The following is a 22,348-nucleotide window of genomic DNA, read 5'->3' as shown; positions in this document are numbered from 1 at the left end:
AGAGCTGTGTAGTGCGCAGAGCCCTGAAACCTCAACAGACGGAACTAGATTTGCAACCTCTCTCTGCCAGTCACTTGCTGTGTGACCTGGAAAAATTACGTAACCTTTTTGAGCCTCCTCTTCCTCACCTGTAAATTAATATTTATTTCACAGGGCTGTGGTGAGGATTAAACTAACTCAAACCCTCTCTTTGAAATGCCTTTAAGAGTACTCAGCCCCACAGTAGAGTTGTATGCTCTCAACACGTTTGTTTCCTTTTTTGGCTTCTTTCATCTTACTTTGGGAAGGCCTCCAGGCTGTGACCTGCTTGAAATATCTGCACAGAGTCACGTTATTCTCACATAATGGCAGATCCTGATTACCTCCGATGAAGTCAGATAAACAGATCAGAAGCTTCAATTTCACCTGGACTAATAAAATAATGGCTTGTTCATCTACAGTTTGGCCCCTGAGCCAGACAGGTGCCAAATACATTGACCTTGACTTTCCTGAAGGAGATGCTCAGTTCCCTCTGTTGCTAAAGATGGAAAATAAAGGTTGGGTGATAGTTCTCATTTTCTTCTGGCCCAGAATTAGAAAGTATTTGTGTGTGTGTGTGTGCGTGTGTGTGTGTGTGTGTGTGTAGGTTTTCAGATGCTTTCCTTTTCTCCCTTCCTTTCCTACTTCCCCACCCCTTTTCCCACAAAAAAAAGAGAAAGAAAGAAATAAAAATTTGATGTTAGAAAAGTTTGACTGAGTTTCACATTTTAGTAAAGTAAGCACATGACCTAACTGGGGGAAAAGAGTGTTGAGAAAATAGGTCTGTCTACCCTGCTTATGAAGCTGAAGTCTTCAAGTAGTCTGTCATGGCTGAAGTTTGAAACAAAACACTGAATGTCCCTTAACAATACTAAGGTAGAGGTTGAGAGGAGGAGAAAGCTGGTCCACAGAAGGCCCATTAGATATTCCCACAGGAAAAATATTGGTATGGTTCTATAACTCTACGCTGTTGAAACCAGTGGCTCGCAAAATGCAGAGTGATGAAATAAGGCTTATTTCACACTGTTGCTTCATTAGATTTCAGGTTTGGGAGTGAAGGGTCATAATATGTGGCCAAATGGGCTAGAAAAGCAGTTGAAAGAGTAAAAGAGGAATCAAGGAGAGGTCAGAGGTTTCACAGTGAGAAAATTCCCATACAAGCAAATGGAAATAAAAGTTATGCCATGACAGGGTGGAACAGGGGCAAAATGAACCTTGACATTTCCATATTGGACAGGAATTGTTAAATCCTGTGCTCTGCAGATCATGTTTGTGAGACATTCCCTTGGATGAAGGCCACTGATAAGTATTATCTTTATTTTATTTTATTTTTTAACATGAACTATCATTTATTAAAATCAAATGCATATTAGTTCGCTTAAATCTCTGACAATTTTTATACTAAAAGAAATAAAACTGTTTAACTTCATTTAACTCAGCTTCAAAATTTTCTTTCGACCTAAGAGTAAGTCTCTGATGAAATTAGTGCTCTACCCAATAATTTTTTAAGAAATGCTGTTCCAAAAACCAACAGGAGGACTCCTAATCTTTTTCCTGTTGGGCTGTTTCCGCTGGCAATGGATGAACCAATTCATGATTGAAAGTTTATGTCAAATAGGAGACAGTATCCATTCATGAAAAAGATCAGGGTTCTTGGGACACACTGATACATTTTGTTGTGGACTCTCATAAACGGGGTTCAAACCCCACCACTCCCTCTTTCTGGGTAGAAATATTTCTTTTTGTGTGAGAAATATTTCTCACTCAATATTTCACCTCTCTCAACACTGGCTTCCTTGTCAGTGTAAAAATAATAAAGCCTACTTAAACAGGATTGTTGTAACAATTAGATAAAATGATAATGATTCATATGAAATGCTCTGTAAAGCCTAATGAGCTATACATGGCATTATTTTAATCTTGATATTCTTTTAAGTAATCTCATGACTTCTTCATGTGTCTTTCCTTTTGATGCTGTAAAACAAATTGCAAAAGGGAAACGTGAATGTTCTGAGGTCTCAAGATTACACTAGTTGTGAGACTAGTTAGGAGAGGAAGTGAGGTCAGCCCCAGGCCTCTCTGGACTCTTACTGTTGGGTCAGGATGGTAAGACACTTCCTTAACCGGATACATAGTATTTACCTGAAACCAAGTCTTATCATCAGGCCTAACACTGAAACACTAGACTCTAGGAATTCTCACTAACACTTAAACAAGATTCTCATTATTACCATTATTTATTAGTTTTGTTCAGAAAATTCTAAACAACATGTAGTTTGAATCATATGAAATTGTTTTTGTGGGTCAAAAATGGGCAGATATCAGTGATTTCCTATGGTTCCACCTAAAACATATCTGAATATCTCTAAAGGACAAATTTAAGGGGACTGAAGCGATACAAAAATGTATAGCTTGAGTAAGAGGATAATTAGGAAAAAATACAATCTAACTGTCATATTGAAAACTTACAGATATTTTTTTCTTTTTTTGTTCATGAAATTTTAATGACGTGTTTGAGACTATATAGGGAACTGGACCTTTATGGGAGAAATTGCATGACTTCCTCACAAAAAGGCAGACCTAACTTGAAGCTCTGCTCACATATAACATTGATTAGGACATGGAGTTTTTCCATCACTTCCTGCCCCATTGTCTAAAATTGATCCTGCTCGATTATAGTTGCTTGTTATAAATATTTGTTAATGAAGTTGTTAAGTGAACGGACTATTGTAATGCCAGTGTGTATATTGTAGATATTTGTATCCAGGACGTTCAAAGCTCCTCACATGTTTGATAATACCCTTCCCAATCCTTGTGATTAAAAATAGGAAGTCCCACTTTACCTACTACTAGCTGTGTAATTTGGAGAAAATTGTTTAACCTTTCCATGTATGACTCCCATGTTTCAAGTGGAAATAAAGACTTAAAATTGAACTTATCTGTACCTTGTACATAGTGGAAATGAAAATCTAATCCCCATCTGCAATATTACACTCTCAAATACTCCTTTAACCAAAGCAACCAAATTGCAACTCCATTTTAGTCCCTTATATGAGGTCCTTTAAACTCTGAGGACAAAAGACAATATCTTGCAGTGGTTTTATTACTCACTCACAGTAGAAGGTGTGGGAACATTAAGAATTTCTGGTTTTCTGGGAGGCCATGGGCAGTAATATGGCTAATGTGATAAGAGCTGCAATTTGCCAGACATTTGCTGTCTGCCAGGTACTGAGGCATGATGCAACACATTTGTGTTGAGAGAATTACTTTAAATTCATGGAGCAGTCAGAGAAAAGAGGCAGAAGTAGGCAGGGGCTGGATCAAGAAAGGTCTTGGATGGATTGGGCTTAATTGTCAGAGCAGTCGGCAAGACCTCAAGAGAACCCTGCGAGGATTAAGTTGGGGAGTCACGTGGAAAGGTTTGCATTTAAGCGAAATCTCTCTGACTGCAGGGCAGAACAATCTGTAAGAGGGCAGAGACTGGAAATTCCCATGTAGAAGGCTGTTTCTATAATCTAGATGGGAAGAAAGAGGGAAAGGGCTAATATGGGAAGGAAGTAGAGGAGGAGATGCCAGAGCAAACCACTCCAAGATGAACCACTCCTTCTGTTGGAGGCAGAAGGAGGCTGCACAGAGAACGCTGTAGAACACGTGAAAAGCATGTTTTCCAAAGATGGCCAGAACAGTATCTTCTATTCCACATGCTCTTCTGTAACTTGACCTCCCTCCCACCCACACTACTAACCCAGACATCCAGAAACAAAGTCAAATTTCCCTCCTCTTGACTCTGGGCTGACTTGCTTGTGAAACTAGAATGCAGCAGAATGGCCTCCAAGGCTAGGTCAACTTCTGCCATGGTCTCATGGACTCTCTCAGAGCCCTGCCGCCATGCTCTAGGAAGCGCAAGGCACATGGAAGGGCCATGGGATGGTGCTCCAGTTGAAAATCCCAGTTGAGCATGACCTTCAAGTTCATGAAGTTCATGAACCAGCCCAGGTTCTCAACGTGTAAGTAGGGAAGTCTCCAGATGATTCCAGCCCCCAGCCATTTCTGGGACCCCAGCCATTCTCTCATTCTCTTATAGCTGAGGCCCCAAACACTGTGGAGTGGATCAGGTCATCCCCACTGTGCCCTTTTTAAATTTGAGTCCTCCTGAATCATTTGCAAGTGGGTATTAATACTTTCTCTTCCCCAAGAGCCATTGTAGAGAAGTCAGAAACAAGTGGAAGATGGACCTAATTAGAAAGGAATTCGTTGATCCCAGAGTTAATTTTTCTGTGAGAAAAAGGAACATGGACATGGAAACATTCATTTCAAAGTTGATGGAGTGTTACCTAGAGAATCGTCAGAGAAGAGGGTTCTATCATGCAAAGGGGGAGAATAGACCTCCTTACATCATCCTACATAGAAGAACCTAACCCAGGAGGTATGAATAAACAATCGGGAATCTGGGGCAGGAGGCAAGAATCCCAGAGGGCAAATAGAATCTACATTTTTTAAATAGAGGGAGGATAAATAAAAAGTTTCTGGCATGGATTTGCAATGTATTTATTATACAGTCAATTCATGAGATCACCTTGAATGATTGGGTTGGTGGGGAAGGATGAGATGGGAAAGTATGGCTGGAAACAACTAAGTTTCAATCATCCAGAGACTTCTAGATTTTTCCCAAATAAAATTAGGTGATTCTCAGGCTTACATTCAGGAAGAATCTGAATGTAATATAAAATTAGGTCCTGGGACAAAAATATTTCCAGTGAGAGGTGGCATTATTTCTGATGAGACGTAAGGGAAAGACAAAGAAAGAAACTTTTGTTAAGGACAGTGTCTTTAGAGTTTTGGGTAACTTCCCTGAACCTTTAGTTATCTTTCTTGCCCTTTCTCTATGTTTTCCATTGTTGTGCCCCTGATATTCCTGAGGATTCAGCTCAGGCTTTGCTCATTTATTTATTCTCTGGGCATTTGTCAAACACAATTATAGACCAGACATCTTGCATGGTGCTACCTATACAAAGTCAAGTAGCATAGTCCCTGTCTTCAAGGCACTCCTCATCTAATGGGAGAGACACATACGTAAATAGACCATTGCAGAACAGAGAATAAGTCTGCAATAATGATCCATGTGCCACAGTCCTACAGAGAAAGGGAAGAGAGGTTCTGAGCCTAGACTATGTGTCTCACAAAAGAGCTTCCACAGGAGGTTCTGCTCGGAATGTTCCCTGAAGAGTGAAGAGGAGGGAGCAGACAAAGTAGTGATGAGAAAGAGGGAAGGTGGGTGAGAAGGGATTATTAACATGTGCAGGTGCCTGAGAGGTGGGAGAGATGAGAGAACAAGAGTGTTCCTGGAATTACTAGTTCTCCTCTTAGGAACACACCTCCGTCCTTCATTTTCTCTTTATATGATCCCTCCCATAGATCCTCTCACACTATCAGGTGCTGCACTGTAGTCATTATTTGATCAGTCTGTTTCCCTGGCTGAGCTATGAGCCCCTTGAAGAGAGGGTTGTGGCATTTATCTGAGCATCCCTAGTAACCAGTTCAGTGCATATTCAGTACACGCCTACTGATCTAGCTCTACCTGCATTTACTGTCAGTGTAAAGGCCCTGTATAAGCAGTATCAGCCAATGCAGCTATTCAATAAAACAAGCCTCTGAACTTGATTTCCAGCCAAAGGTATCACTGGAATAAAGTGTTGATTACCACTGAGCTTATATCACCAACTCATTTCTGAACCTGGTTTCCGTTAGGGGTTCACCCACACAACAGGGAGGGAGTTTTGAATCACTCAGACCTGGATTAAACTCTGCTCTGGCCCTGCCCATTGAATGGTCTTGCACACGTTCCACTTCTCTGAATCTTGTGGTTCATATCTGTAAAATAGAGATGACAATACACACAAAGGTTTGATGTGAGGACTAAGTGAATTAAAGACTGGAAGCTCTTTGTAGTGTTTAGCATGTAGGAGGCACTCAATACAGGCTGGTTGTATTTCCTGTGCTTTCTCCTCCCCTCCTTCCAGCTGCTATCCTGTATGGACTGGCCTGAAGGTCATAACTGAAGAAAGATATGAATTATTAATGCAGCTCCCTTTCATCAATTATTTAACCCCAGCTGCTAGGTCTTCCTATATACCATGTCTCATCCTTTTAGAGCACAGCTGGAGAGGCCCCACCCCTGGTTCCCAGATGAAAGGACTGAGATCATTTGTCCCTGCCACATGGGGCCGATCTAGAATGGAACCCAGGAAGTGGGTTTTCAAGGGTCTGAGAGCTGATTGCTAAGTTTTCCAAAATTTTGTGAGCCAGCTGTTAAGCAGAGCTATTGTGCAAATTAAAGTATAATAACTTTAGAATTATTAAAAACAAAAGTGAAAATACTTAAAATTCATCACTTCCTAATTATTTCCTACCTTTTACTATTATCTATGTTGGGAGTCAGCAAACTACAGCCCACTGGTGAAGTCTGTTCCATCCACTATTTTTTTGTAAATTACATTTTATTGGAACAGAACCAGGCCCATTTGTTTTATCTGTAGCTGGTTTCCACTAAAATGGTGAAGTTGAATGGTTGTGACAGAGATTATACGGCCTGCAACGACTAAAGTATTTACAGTCTGGCTCTGACCAATGGCTGACTGAGCTGTTGAGGTCATTTGCATCCATTTTATCTGTAGGTTAGAGACACTACATAATGATGTGCTACTGCACATCACTTCCCAATTCTGCATTCAGTGATATCACATCGGTAGCTTGAAAGTGGCCATGGTGTGGGTATTTACACCGTGAAAATTGGCAAACATCACAAATCAGAATTTCTTTTTGTTTATTGTTTGTTTCTGGAGAGCCAATTGTTGAGCAGTTACCAGTATGTCACTGAACCCAGGTCTCTTAAACTTGATTCCTCAGTGTAGTCAAGATACAACCAGGGAAGAAAAACCATGATAGGTAGCTAGAATGATCTTTGTAAGACTGTTGTACAAATGTGTCCCATTTGACATTGGAAAAACCTTCCAAACTGAGCAAGTAAATATTCTTAAATGAGGCAAGACAATATTTGTAAGACTGTTGGCTTTGTGTTTAATGCTGGAACTTCGAATTCCCAGGACAGGCAGTTAGGAGGGGTGGGTGGGTGTAAAGTTGGGGAGGAAGGGCAAATTAGAACCCACAGGCACAGGCTTGAGCTCCTGAGGAAGGTCTGAAACCTGTGGCAGTTCTTGTTGCCTCTGAACTTGGTGAGACTGTCCTTCAGAAGCCGGGTCCTTCATCACGGAGCTGAGCACACAAACCCAGCCCAGGAGTTAGAGAAGCTGAAGGAGGGAGGATTCAGTGGAAGGTGGAGCAGGTGCAGGCCCAGCTACCATTTCATGCCACTGAGACATGTTTCTACTGATAATTTGTAAGCTAAAAAATGGCTGCTACTTCACTTCCTCCTTCCAAATCTTGCCCAGTAATTTCTCTTGTGACCCACTCTAATAGGAAATATACAGAGAAGAGAATTCTTGGAAAGAGAAACCTAGTCAAGTTGACATATCTCAAAGCCACCGTACCTTTCCAGTGTATTTCTTTGGAAATGTTTAACTCAGTGAAAGCTTAGAGGAAGAAAAGAAAGTCCTCCATGGGTTATGCTTTGCAGTTGGATCTGGGTGAATATTACCCCTAATACTGATCTGTATTCCAGTAAAAGATAACCCATTCAATAATAATACTTACTTGCTTGGTTTGGAAGGTTTTTTTCCATTGTCCAAGTTTAAATCAATGTCAAATGGGAAACACATGGTTTACATTATTTACCAATAGAAATTATCAACTTTATAAGCAGTCAGCTGATCATTTATAGTACATTTCATTTGCCATTCTGCTGAAAAAGTTAACCCACAATTATGTCCTGTGGATCCACTCACTAAATTCAGCATACAGATTCCTTCCCACCAGTATACTCAATTACTGGTGATAGTGAGAATTGATCACCTTCTTGTGATGACACATAAGGTTTGAGAAGAATCCAAAAATGTACAACCAGTGCACCTGGTTAAGATTTACTATCCAGAAACACTTAAAAATCCACATGGTTTTACAACAATGATGATGTTGACCTAAAATAATGGAAGTATTCCTGTGCATGTGGTTTTCTCCAGTTACAGGAGTGGTGTTTTACAAAGTGACAGATGTTGTTTTGCACACTGTGATCAATATGGCAAGTTGTTCAGTGGCCCAAGTCCAGTATACCCAGCATATTTGGTGGTGAAACCAGCCTAAGACTATAGAGCAGTTGAATTAGGAGCTGCAGACAGGAGCAGAAGAGAGCAGAGGGGAAGGGCATTTGTGGAGGGTCTGTTATGTGCCAGATGCTTTATATATGATATGCATTCTCACTTTGTCAGCCTAATGTTGTGTTAAGAGGATAGCATCCGACCGCCTGGGGTTTAATTTATGCTTGGTGCTAACTTGTCAAATGTGACCTTGGGCAAGTTATTTAACTGCCCTGTGTCTCAGTTTTCTCCACTGGTACCTTGCGCAGAAGGTCTTTGGAAGATCAGACAAGAAACTGTGTTCAGGGACTTCCCTGGTGGTCCAGTGGTTAAGACTCTGTGCTTCCACTGCAGGGGGCATGGGTTTGATCACTGGTCAGGGAACTAAGATCCCCACATGCCGTGCCACGCGGCCAAAAAATAAAAATAAATCAATAGCTTAAAAAAAAAGAAACTGCATTCAGAGAACTTAGAAGAATTTGAGGCACTGAAAAGGGCACGACAAATATTATGATTATGATTATTATTTGGTTGTCTCCATTAGGTGGTGGATCAAAAATCATCCCAGGACTGGCCAGGAAATTGAAAGGGAAATTAAATGACTCATCAAAGTTTACTAGGTACAGTAATCCAGTCTTTCCAACATTAGAACCCATGCCATTTCCAATAGCCCTTGCAGGGTCTAAATGACAGAACACCCACAAGGGACCAGGCACTCTGCTGGGCCCAGTTGATTGGACACTGGGCTTTTAGTAGGAAAACAGATGGAAATGGGATGAACAAGGTTATTTGAACTATAATATAGAGGTTTTCATTTTTTTTGTTTTTTCTTTAATACCAGAAAGAGAAGCATGTACTCTGGAAAGCACTGTCGAGTTATCAAAAGTTTTTGAGCAGGGTAGAGACGTGACTTGTTCTGCCATATCCTGTAGGAATCTGCTCCCTAATCAAGCAAAAGTTGGTCATGTTAGGTGACTATGAAATGACTCATTTGTGAGAAAGATCCAGCTATTTCCTGTGTAACTCACAGGGCAGTCTGACTGGACCTTGGCTAACCAGGGCATGTCTCTGTTGGTGTCATCCTGGTCCCCATGGCTCGCCAAGCTAGACCCCCTGGAATCATTTTCTACTCCTTCCTCTCCATCACCACCACATCTTAATCAATTAAGCAAGTCCTGCCAACTACTGTACCTTAAAGCTTTCTCCTGCTCTCTGGTGCCCCTGAAAATACCTTCCTTCCCAGCCCTGACGGTCTCTCACTGTGTCTGGTAGTATAGCAAAGGGGTTGCAGCTCTGGCTCTGGACCCACCAGACTTCCTGGAGCGATGCTCCTCCTCTGCCAGGAACTGGCTGCGACCCCTTGGGCAAGGTACTTCAACTTTCTGACTCATAGTACTGTTGAGGAATTTAGGCGTTCTTAGTAGTGTAGGCTTAAAAAAATGCACAACGTGAGAGTTGCAAGTTAAGTTTTATTTGGGGCAAAATGAGGACTGCAGCCCAGGAGACAGCGTTTCAGATAGCTCTGAGAAACTGCTCCGAGGAGGTGAGAGGAGAGCTAGGATATATAGGAGTTTTGCAACAAAGGGCAAGTAGTCCGGAACGTCAAAAGAACCAGATATCCCAAGTTAAGGAATTTAGCGCTTTTCTATGTAAGGGAAGATGCAAGAGTCGGGGCTCACTGAAATCATTCCTTTGATATGCACCTCAGCTATCTGGGGCCAGTATCCTGTGTTTTCACATCCTGGGTTTCCTCAGGGCTCACCGTTGGGAGTGGCTGCTGATGGCTGCTAGATGGCAGGTATTCTTTCCTTCCTGAGTTTCCTCAGAGCTCACCAGCTCACGTGGGAGGGCTGCAATTGCTGATGACTGTGACATCCTTCGTTTACTGATATGGCAGGAAATATTTCATTTCTCAGTAGTAATGCGCTTTAAACAGTTCCTTAAACGTAAGAGGAATTCAATGAATGCAGCTGCTGCTGTTGATTATGATGTCCACAACGAGGACAGTATCTTACAACCCAATGTCTGTGGATCCAGAGCCTCCCCACTCGAAAGCAATGTCCTTGGTTGTATTTCTAAGATACTTGTCTCATCTTCACCTTCACTCCACCACCTGTATACCATCCCTTAATGATTGCACTGCTGGTCTTATCTATGTTACTTACATGAATGTTACGAAGTGTGCACAAGGATGTCCCTCGTTATATAGCCCTACACACCTTCAGGAGTTTCACGCCTTTTTGCTCTCCTGCCAATTTATGCTCCATCAAAGACCAAGTACTTATGGTCCCTGGAACACATCACATTGTGTCTGTTCAAATTCATGTCTTATAAGAAATGTCTCGTCCTTAGAGAGATCATTCTAGACCACCATGGTAAGCTCTCTTATCCCTAACCGTTATTCTCATCCCCCTTATGCTGATTTATTTTTCTCTATAGCACTTGTATATTATACGTTGACTTGCATATTTATTCCTAATCTGTATCCCCTACAAAAAAGAACATCAGGCAGACTATTTGTCATGCTCGTCACACGCCTAGAATGGTGCCCGCCTAATAGTATGTGCTAACTCTTTGTGGAAGAAAAGAACAAAGAATAAGCGAAGGAACAAATAAACGGATGTCTCACACCTCTGTGCTTTCAGAGGCTAGTCTCTGGTACAAAAGCCTTTCCCCACCTGTCTTCCCTGGGAACTCTGATTTGTGCATTGAAATCTATCTCAATCTAACTCCACTGTAAAGCCTCCCTTGATTTTCAAGTTAAGGTGAAACTCTTCGCTTCTCCTGTCTTTGTGAATTGGATTTATAATTATCATAACATGTGCAAATATTTAACAAGTTGTCCCAATGTAGACTTTAAGACCCCTGGGACAGAGGTGGGACTTTGATGGGGCCAGCGTAGGTTTTCATAGGCATTTGTAAGACCCTAGGTAGACAGTTTTTGGATTGAACTGTGTGCCCCCAGAGGTCTTTTAATGGCTTGTTGATGATTAACATTGTCAGGGGCATGCCAGTCTAGAATCTCCTCGGTTAGAAACTGAGAGCCCCCGGGGGCACAAGGCAGACTCAGTTGCCCATATAGCTCACGGACCTTGCCCTCGGGGATCTACAGCTCAGTTGCAAAAGGATCAGAGGAAGCAGATGTGAATGATGACCTGTGTTTGTGTTTGGTAAAGAAAATTCTGGGACCTTGAATGAAAAATCAGGCCACTTGCCCAGCTCATGACAACCTACCAATTCTGTCTACTGGCCTCCCATATCCATCCCTTATAGGTTTTGAAAAAGTCAGAGGAAGTTTAGAGATTCTAAAATAATTCCCAGTGCAAAGAAATTTGTGTGCCAGAAACAACTTTTGTCTCTTCGAGTTAGGCCATTCTTTTTATTTTTTTATGTCACATGTAGAAAGTGGATTGAATAACTGGAAAAATGAGTTTGGGTGTACAAAACCCCAGTGACCTGGTGGACAAAAGCCAGTCGTGAGGGGAGTTAGTACTGTGAGGAAAAGAAATTGATAAAAGTTGAACCTTTCACGTTCAAGGTTGGTTCTGACCAGAGATACAAAAACCAGATATTTTTTCATACCTCAACTTGGGACACAGTTTGGATTATTGTTTCTAAGATTGTTCTAACACTTCTGTGTAGCTTCTAAAGGAACCCCTGATTATATACACACGCACACACAAACACACACACACACATCTCCCATCCTCTATTCTTGTCTTCAGTTAATTTCTTTGATTTTGTCTTCCCTGAAACTATATTCTTATAGCAGACTAAAGACTGGCCATGTTAAACATTTTCTTGCAAAAAATAAATCACTAGGAAAAAAAAAAAGCCACCTTTCAGACTGAGCTGCAATCACTAGCAGCAAACTGCCACTATCCAATATCTGGATAGGAAAAGTAAATCTGACAGGATGTGTCTGAGGACAATTTGCCAAAAGCAGGGACTATTGAGATCACAGACGGCTTCTATAAAAGACAAGTTTTCACTCAAATACAAAAAGCATTTCATGCAGACAGAATGGGGGGGGGAATCCCATTTTTCTCTTGCTTTCTGTTCCCTGTGAGAATCAGAGAGTGCACAAAACCGTGAAAACAATAGGCCCAGCTGCAGGGGCAATAAGACAATTTATTAGGGATATGACATTTTTAATGAGAAACACTTGCTGGAAGAGAACAAAAGGGCTTGTTTGGTCAGAAGGATGCTCTTGAATCTCTTCTGAAGTGCATGAAAAAGTAATTTCATTTATGCATCATACCCCGAGCAGTGGAATTTCCTCAGGCTCCAGATGTTGTCCGGCACAGATGCTGAACAAATGGAATGCATGTCCTGTGAGTTTTTTATAAAACGTAACTCAAGGGAATTTTAGGAGTTTTGTGGCTGAGAAAATCATTAGCAAATAATGAGCTTAAGCAAGGAAGGCTGAGGTTGGCAGTATGTTACTGGATATACAGAATTATTCATAATTATCTGAAATTGAATAGGGAGATCAGTTTTCAACTTAGAGAAATAGAAATCGTGGGTGTAGTTGCTGTAGCTTAGACTTCCTCATTGGCCTCTGAAAATGAATTCGTAAATACTGTTTTGGCTGGATTTCCAAAATGATTATAAATAATCTATTTATAGTCTGAGACTTGAAAATTTCAAACAAAGATTATTACTGTATAGTAGTAATTCAAAAGTCTCCCAAAAGGGCAATGCCACTATTTGCTCTTGAATTCCCCTCTGAGGAGTGTTCACTGTATCCTCCTTCAGACCAGGTGAAGAAGATGCATCCAGTGATAGATTTCCAGAAGAAGGAGAGAAGCATCGAGGTACCTCTCTTATCTAACTATAAGGCTGAGCGAACACAGGTTGCCGTGTTCCCTGGAGAACCACCAGGAATTCTCTATGGGCTTTTCCAAGCCAAGTCCTTCACCAGCTCTGGCAGAGGCCTGTATGAGTGGCTTTGGAAGACCATGGTTCACGTAGGATGTTTTATTTAGCTAGAATCTGAGGACCAACTGTGTTTAAAAATTAAGAACAAAATAAGCCTTTGATTCAAGTGTCAAAACTGTTCATAGGACCCAAGTCATGGGTGCGACTTCAGTTGGAAGAACTCCCGTTAGGAGAATTCACAAAGATGCAGGTGCACAGTCTATGGGGCAGCCGTGGACATGAGGGTAGAAGGAGCGGAAAGACTATTGCACTGCTACTCATGGCCTAAAAGGGGCAGGTGTCTTCTAAATGTCTCACCAACCCCCTGCATAAGAGGACTTTAAGCTCCTTGACATTACCAGCACGACTGCCATTTCATCATCATGACGACAACAATGTTTTTGTCAGCACTTACCGTCTAACCATGCACTAGTCATTATCTATAGCTATTCATAACCTTTAATCCTCACCTATTCTCAACAGAGCAAATCCATCCCCATATTTTAGGAAAGAGACACCGAAGCTCAAAAAGGTTAGGTAAGTTGTCACAGGTCACACATCTAATTAGCGATAGGAAAGGTGCCATGGGTCCTCCGCAGTTGATAATCTGCCCATGCATAAATTCATGGGCCACATTTATAACATTTGGCCCCAGCAAGGGATGAGGGGAAACTGTAAAATAGGGGAAGCAGGCATTCAACCCTGTATTTAGAGATCTGACTGGGGTATTGCAGCTCTCTCTGGCTCCAGGAAGTGGTTTTTAAATAAACCTCTTCAAAGCAGTAAATCATCTTCCATCTCTTAAGCAGATGGGTGATAAACAAAGTCAGTGAAGTAATGCCCATATATATATTAACCTAGTGATTGAAACGTGTGTGGAGGAATCTTTAATCTGTCAATGAGATTGAGTAGGAATGCAGCAAACCAAGGTCAAAGCTCTTTATTACCCTATATCAGGATGGCTCTCACTGTTGTCTGTTTGTTGACATTGTCTACCTGGCATTGGCTCAATCATGAGGCAGAAAGTGACTAGGATCAAGACCAAGTAACACATTCCCCGCAGATGTTTATTGCTATCTGCAGTGAAGACAGCATCTGAGGAGTTCCCGGCAGCCGATATTCCTTTTACAAGCAAAAAGCAGCCCTCCCAGTGGAGAAATCAGGTTGGCCTTAAGCCAACAAGGGTGATAGTGCTTTCAACAACAAAGGACAATCAGGGCTTTTTATCCTAAAATGACTGAGTTCTGATCAATGTTTTCGAATAATGAAATTGGCCAAGAAATACAATTTCACTGGTCTCCACCTACCTAGTGCTTAGAAATGAGCACAAGGAATGACTTTTCCAGAACCCAAATCTAGAAAGGTCATTTCAAACTAAAAATTGCACTATTATATTAATGGCTATTAGCTATTGAAGACATGCTATGCTCTACCATCCAAGATATGCATTTTCCCTTTTATTCTTCCTAATCACTCTATAGAGAAGTTACTCTTGTTTTCCCTTTCAACACATTAGGAAATTGAGGCTCTAACAGACAGTTTGTTCAAGGTTACACAGCTAGTCAGAAATGGATTCAGAGTTATACACAGGTCTGTTTGAATCCAAAGCTAGTAATCTCAACCAGTTTAGTTTTTCAGTAAAATTAAGACAATTTACTTGTTCCAATAATCAACCTAAATGACCAACGACCAAAATGACCAGTTTTGAGAACTTTAAAGAGAACATCTGAATAGCAGAGGCTAGAATATGAGTTTGGGGGTGAAAATAGGGTTGTTTTGAGAGGGTGATGCTGAGTTTTGGATAAAGTAACACAAAACCACTCAAAATAGCTCGAGCAAGATATGGGGAGGAATTAGGGCTAGTTTATGGTCCTGAAACACAGAGAGTGACTCTGACCTTCAAAAGGGATTATGTATGGATGTAGAAGCCATCAGCATATTTCTCCACCCTTTCTTTCCTTTGTCACCTGGTCTCATCTCTGCCACCTTCTGCCTGTCTGCTCCTTTGTCATTGCCTTTTGAGACCAGCTTCCCCCTACATGGCTGCCTAATACCTCTACTTCAGACAACTACTCCAGGGTGACAAAAATCACAGCTTAGCAATCAGAATTGATTAACTCAGATTGGGTTAGGTGTCTATGACATCCTGCTACTTCTTTACAATTTCATCCAACTCCCACCGTCACTTGGAGGCTAAGTTCCCTTCTCCTGATATGAGGGTACACTACAGAGAACAGCAATTATCATACTTGTGGAGCCATTCCTTTAATTTTTGAACTAGTCCATTGGCTTATTTGAGTGGAACTTACTCATAATTAAGAGTTTGGGTTTTAGAGTCACAGTGAATAGACTGTATGGCTCTTACTAGCTCAACTGCTTACCAACTCTGTAACTGTACAAACTACTGCACCGTGCTAACTCTCAGCTTCCTCCTCTTAAAAGGGGGACCAATCGTCATAATTACTTCACGGTATTGTGAAAATTGAATGAAATCTAACAGTAGCACAATGTTCACTGAGTCCTGGCTATTAATATATTAAGTGTTAGCAGAATAAACTCTTTGCTAAGGTGAACAAGAGTGGAGGGGGTGGGGAACATTATCCACATTTGATGTATGCAGAAACTGAGGTTCAGGGAGTTTCAAAGATTGCCCAATTTTTACATTAAATGTAAGCAATTGAACTGAGACTAGATACCAGAGTGCTTCCAATATACCATATTTTTCATGTAGGAAACTCTAGCAGAGAGAAATCACCCCTATAGAGGTAGAGGCAAATGGTAAGCGGGGCCTGGAGGTAGGATGGGGTGGATCTCCAGCAAACTCCCAAATAGACTCACACTATTCCAAAATTCTCTCAGAGGTGAAGACTTTGGGATGCCTCCTCCTCTGCTGCTCTTCCATCGTAGATGTCAGTATGGGCCCTAGGCCATAGGCTGTTGGGACAAAATTATATGCTCTAAAGGGACAAATTGAAAGAATTGCAAAGAATACATTTTTCATGTAGAGGTCAACCAATTCTCATGTCTCATCTTTTCCAAGTGAATTTCTAAAATAAACATTGACAAGTGAGCTCAGTAACATTGAGCAAATGTAAGGAAACGAGGGAGTGAGGATTTGAAATTCTTCAAACATTCGTCCAAGGAATTTTGAGAACTTTAAAGGAAACAGTCAAATAATTTAAATGGAGTAATCCTGTGTTGGGGGAATCACATACCTGCCTCATCTTCATGGTTCTTCCGTCCATTCATTCATCTCCTCTACCCCCCATGCTCTGGAGGAGAGCAGGATGAAGCAGTGGGGGCAGGGAGGAAAGGAGAAGATGCTGAGGATATGACTCAAGTAGACACTTGCCCCACACTCACAGTTCAGCACCAACCCAATGGGAAATTAAACTATATTTGCTATTTATGTAAACACCTGTGTTTACCAGGCCTGAGAATTAGGAGAAAGCTGTGAAGTATAATATCTAAATACGTGGCTATGAGTCATTCAGAGTCCTAAACACTAGACCAGTGATGAAATGGAGGATGTCAGGACATTTGAGGATCTGTGGGGACCTCCCTTTTGGATTGAAGGAAGAATTCAAATGTCAGTGTACTAAGGGTTGTGCAAAGTCAGGCTGGATACATTCAGTGCCAAAGGTCAGATGAGTCCAAATTTGTGGATGGGAAGACAGTTGGAAGCTTCTAGCCTGGGCAATGTCCTTTATCTGGCAGTGTCTGCAGAGTAATTCCAGTGAGAGGTGGCCAGCCCTCTTCAGAACTAACTGAGGAATAAGATGGGATTGGTGCCATAGGTGAAGAAGTCTGTTGTAAATGAGAGATCCTGAGAAAAGCAGGAACATTAGGGACTAAAGACAATATATGCACAAAAGAGAATTAAGGAGGCACAAAGCATAATACACTTAGAAAAGTATGCATTTGCATGCCATGCAAATTCGAAGTTCTACTGTGCTTTTGGTCTTGGTGCGGTGGTCATTGGGTTGTTCTAGTTTTCCTTCTGGGTACATGGGAGGATAGCACGTCTCTGTCCCCAGTGAAGCTGGGTATAGCCACGTGATTTGTTTTGGCTAATGAAAGGACTAATGTGATGTGCGTCACATATGAACAAAGCTTTAAGAGCCACATTCCCCTCCCACTGCTGTGGAGATGGTAGAAGTACATGTTGCGATGTTGAGTACATCAGCTTGGGTCCCTGAGGGACCATGATGAGCAAAACCCCCCTGATGATCTGCACTGGATATCTATTATAATTCAGAATTTAGTTTTGTTGTATTATCTGCTAGGTTTGGGGAATTATATGTTTCTGAAGCATAACCTAACCTAGACTGACTGATGCTTTTGCAACTGCTAATATGTCTGGAGGTATTTGGAAGGCTGTTTTAGATTCCTGAAGTACATGACTAGCTGCAAACACCACAGCCTCAGTAGATTTGACATAGGAGGCAAATGGACATGTTCTAGCTTGTCAATCACATCTGTGTTCCTGGATTAAGCTCCCTCTTCACTCATCCTATCTTCTGCCTCTTACCTTTGTCCCTAGTCAAATTAGACTGTAACTTCAAGATGGCTTTCTTTCTTTGTGCAGCCCATAGAGCTCTCCTAATATGCCCTCCTACACGGAGATTGTCCACAAAAGAAGCTGGGAAATGCTTTCCTAACTCCACATGGATGGGCTCAGAAAACCACGAAAGAGTAGGTCTCCCCTAAATCAGATCTGAGGGTTGTCTGGTTACAGCATTGGATTTGAAATTAAAATACTGGCTCATGTGCAACTCTTATTTTCAGTAAAGACAACATGGATTATTTGGAAAAGCACCAACTTTGGAATCAGAAAATATGTTTCTAACATAGAGGCGTCTTTGATGAGATTGGATGAACTCAGGATTTGAAACTGTTTTCTGAGGATCCTTAGGGCTCCTAGGGAATAGTTGAGAGGGAGAGGGGGACCAGAACATAGGGAGCACTGGTCTCCATCTACATTTCCTCAGAGCCCCTCTGCCTTTAATGTCTTTATTTTGCTTCTCAGGAACATAGCCATTAAGAGAAGTTTATTTTGCTCTGATATTTTATGATTTAATTATTTTACCCCAACCTGTGAGAAGTTTTTTTCTGATCCTGAGTCACCATGTCTTTCTACCCCTTCTTTGGGAGCAGACAGAAACATGGGGTTTTGAATCAGAACTGTTGAATTTGAATCCCAATTCTCCCTTGGTTAAATTACTTAATGTTCCTCATTCTATAAAATGAAGAAAATGGTACTTTATAGCATTTTTTAAGATGGAAATTTATGTGATCTGTGAAGCACTTAGCCGAAGTTTAGTGCTCAGTAAATATTACTTCACTTTTCTATCGTTCCTCTTAACTCAACCTTTTTCCAATATGACTGAGTTCAGAGGGTCTTAGACCAGCATTCCCCTCTGTCAAATAAGCATAACTAAATGACTACTTTTTTAAATAACTGAGGTGATTGCAAATGTACATTTTTAAAAAAATAAATAAATTTATTTATTTATTTTTGGTTGCGTTGGGTCTTCGTTGCTGCGCGTGGGCTTTCTCTAGTTGCAGCGAGTGGGGGCTACTCTTCGTTGCGGTACGGGCTTCTCATTGCGGTGGCTTCTCTTGTTGTGGAGCATGGGCTCTAGGCACGCGGGCTTCAATAGTTGTGGCTCGTGGGCTCTAGAGAGCAGGCTCAGTAGTTGTGGCGCATGAGCTTAGTTGCTCCGTGGCATGTGGGATCTTCCCGGACCAGAGCTCGAACCCGTGTCCCCTGCATTGGCAGGCAGAGTCTTAACCACTGTGCCACCAGAGAAGTCTGCAAATGTACATTTTTTTAACAGAATGATCTTGCATTACTTAGGAACGTTTTACTCTTTTGCATAGGAATTAAGATGGTCTATATACTACTCCTGAAGTCTCACATGCCAGCAAACGTCATCATCCCATAACTAAAACTCTGCCACAATATTTATTGCTTTTTACGAAAGAGTAGTGTAGTTGTAGAAAACCTTTCAGAAGGAATTTCCATAGGAATCTTATATATAAATATATATATACATATATGTGTGTATATATATATGTATACTTATAATTTTTTCTAAGATACTAAGGTTGGTTAGTTTAGTAAGGAAAAAGTTGTAAGATTTTGAAATGAACCAAAACAGAAAAAGAATGAGTGTCCTGTCATGCTCACCCATCCAAGTTATCTCAACCTTTCATTGTCTTTGAACAATTTTACAATTCTCTAAGTTGTATAAAACTGATAATATTGCAAATAATTCTTGAAAATCAATCATGTCTAATGGAATGCAACTGATTATTGCCCTGTAGATAGACCAGTTTTGCATCAATTTGTAAATTCATTTCAGAATTCCCAGTTCCCTATATACGTCTCTGCTCTTTGAGATCTCCTTTAAACCAGTGATAACATTTTACCTGTCTTTGACATGCATTTGCTTTATATCTGTACAAGAGGCACGATTATACAATCTCTTAAATATTATCCTTTAATAGTTTTAAAGACCGGTTTGCTCTTCTGGCTTTGGGGAAAAGGGAAGAAAAAAAAATAAAGCACAGTATATTTTTTATAAGGCTCTTGAATCCAAAGAACCATCACAGATTGCCATTCTCATTTCCCCACCTCTAACAAGCATAGAAAATAAAACCTTAGGGAAAATCTCAAATTGGATCTTTTGGTTTATAATAAAGATGGCTGAGATCAAGAAAAGAAAGATATTATACAATTAAAGTTTCCAGGAAAATCATGACTTTAAAAATGTTTTAGTTTTGCGTATCTTAAAAACCTAAGTATGGAGGGTTTACTTTATGAGTCAAGTATTTATTCCTTATTTAGGTTCAGGCTCTCGATCATTTTCTTATAGGAGCTCACTGGACCATAGTTGTATAAGTGGATTAGTGGAGGACATCTGGTTTAGCAGAGCAGGATGGTCCAATATGATTGCCTCAAACAAGGCAGGCAGCCAGCCTCACTGTGGATCTTTCCATTATCAGTAGTGTCTCTCTTGCTCAATGGTGTGCAGCTGAAGGGATTGTTTGGGAGAAATGAGACCCTGGGGAAAGCAAAAGGAAATTCAGCATTGTAAATTAAGAGACATTTATGGTCTTTTAAACCAATGAGAATAAATAAACAGGGTCATGATAAGAATACAAAAATTTGCTTGGAAAATCCAATATATTCCCAGAAATGTCATTTTCTTCCAAAAGATTGATGGATTAACTAACGCTCCAATATATTAACAGACACGTTAATATAAAACTTCATAGAATTAAATTTATTTCTTAAAGGAGATAGAAATTTTTAAAAATTACGTATTTGTAAATGGAAAATTATAAGGGTATATGGAAAGGGAACAAAGAAAGGAGGTAAAACTCTATCAGAGGAAGAAATTGTAAGCAAAGAAAAAATTTTCATTGCATATTAATTTTTTGTTAGACCAGAGAGATGACAGCTGTATTCTAAGATGTGATATTTGTACCAGGAGTCCTAGATTTCATTATTCTTTTACTTCGTATTTCCTCTGTTAAATCCAGGATGTTAAACTATCTTTAAAATAATTGATCACTAATGGCAAGTGAAAACACATGTTGTATTCCTAGTGATGTATTTAATATATACAACTTGTTGAGTTTGGAGGTGTGTACCTGTGAAACCATCACTGTAATCTATGCCATAAACATATCCATCCTCTCCAAAAGTTTTTTCCCAACCTCTTTAATTATTATTTTTATTATTAATTTTATGCATGTGATAAGGACACAACATAAGATCTACTATTTTAGCAAAATTTTAAGTATATAATACAGTATTGTTTACTATAGACCTTATTCTGTACAGTAGATCTTCAGGACATATTTGTTTTATAAAACTGAAACTTTGTATCTTTGGGTCAAACTACCTCCCATTTCCTTTTCCCATAAGCTCCTGACACACAGCATTCTACTCTCTGCTTCTATGAATTTCACTATTTCAGGTAACTCATATAAGTGGTATCATATAGTGTTTGATCTTTGGTGTCTGATTTGTTCCACTTAGCAAAATGTCCCCCAGGTTCATCTATGTTGTTGCAAATTGCAGGATTTCCTTTCCTTCTTTTTCAAGGCAGAATAATATTCCATTGTATGCGTATACCATATTTTTCTTACTCATTCATCTTTCCATGTCTTGGGTATTGTGAATAATGCTGCAATAAACATGGGAGTGTGGAAATCTCTTTAAAATCCTGATTTCAATTCCTTTGAACATATACTCCAAAGTGGGATTGCTGGATCATATGGTAGTTCTATTTTTATTTTTTTTGAGGAAATTTCGTACTATTTTCCATAGTGGCTGCACCAATTTAACATTCCCACCAACAGCGTCCAAAGGTTCCTTTTCTCCACATTCTCACTAATACTTATAATATTTTTCGACAATAGCCTTTCTAACAGGTATGAAGTGATATCTCATTGTGGCTTTGATTTTTATTTCCCTGATAACTAGTGATGTTGAGCATTTTTCATGTGCTTATTGGCCATTTGTGTGCTTTCTTTGGAGAGATGTCTATTCAAGTTCTTAGTCCATTTTTAGTTGGATTATTAGTTTACTTTTGTTGAAGATCAGTTGACCCTAAATATATGGGTTTATTTATGGGCTCTCTATTCTGTTCCATTAGTCTTTATGTCTGTTTTTATGCTAGTACCATGCTATTTTGAGAATTAGCTTTGTAATTTATTTTGAAATCAGGAGGTATGATGCCTTCAGCATTGATCTTCTTGCTCAAAATTGCACAGGTCTTTTTTTGGTTCCATATGACTTTTAGGATATTTTTTTCCTATTTCTGAGATTTTGGCCTTTGGGATTGCATTGAATCTGGAGATCACTTTGGGTAATATGGACATTTTAACAATATTAATTCTTCCAATCCATGAATGTGGGATACCTTTCTATTTATTTGTAACTTTAAAATTTTCTTTTATCAATGTTTTATAGTTTTTGATGTACAAGTCTTTCACCTCCTTTGTTAAATATATCCCTAAGTATTTTATTCTCTTTATGCTAATGTGCATGGGATTGTTTTCATGATTTCCTTTTTAGATAGTTTATTGTTAGTGTATAGAAATACCACTAATTTTTGTATGTTGATTTTGTAACATGTAACATT

Source organism: Eubalaena glacialis, chromosome 2, assembly GCF_028564815.1.
Source record: "Eubalaena glacialis isolate mEubGla1 chromosome 2, mEubGla1.1.hap2.+ XY, whole genome shotgun sequence".
Taxonomy (NCBI): Eukaryota; Metazoa; Chordata; class Mammalia; order Artiodactyla; family Balaenidae; genus Eubalaena; species Eubalaena glacialis.
The sequence above is the reverse complement of the archived record's forward strand: the minus strand, read 5'-3'. Positions refer to the sequence as shown.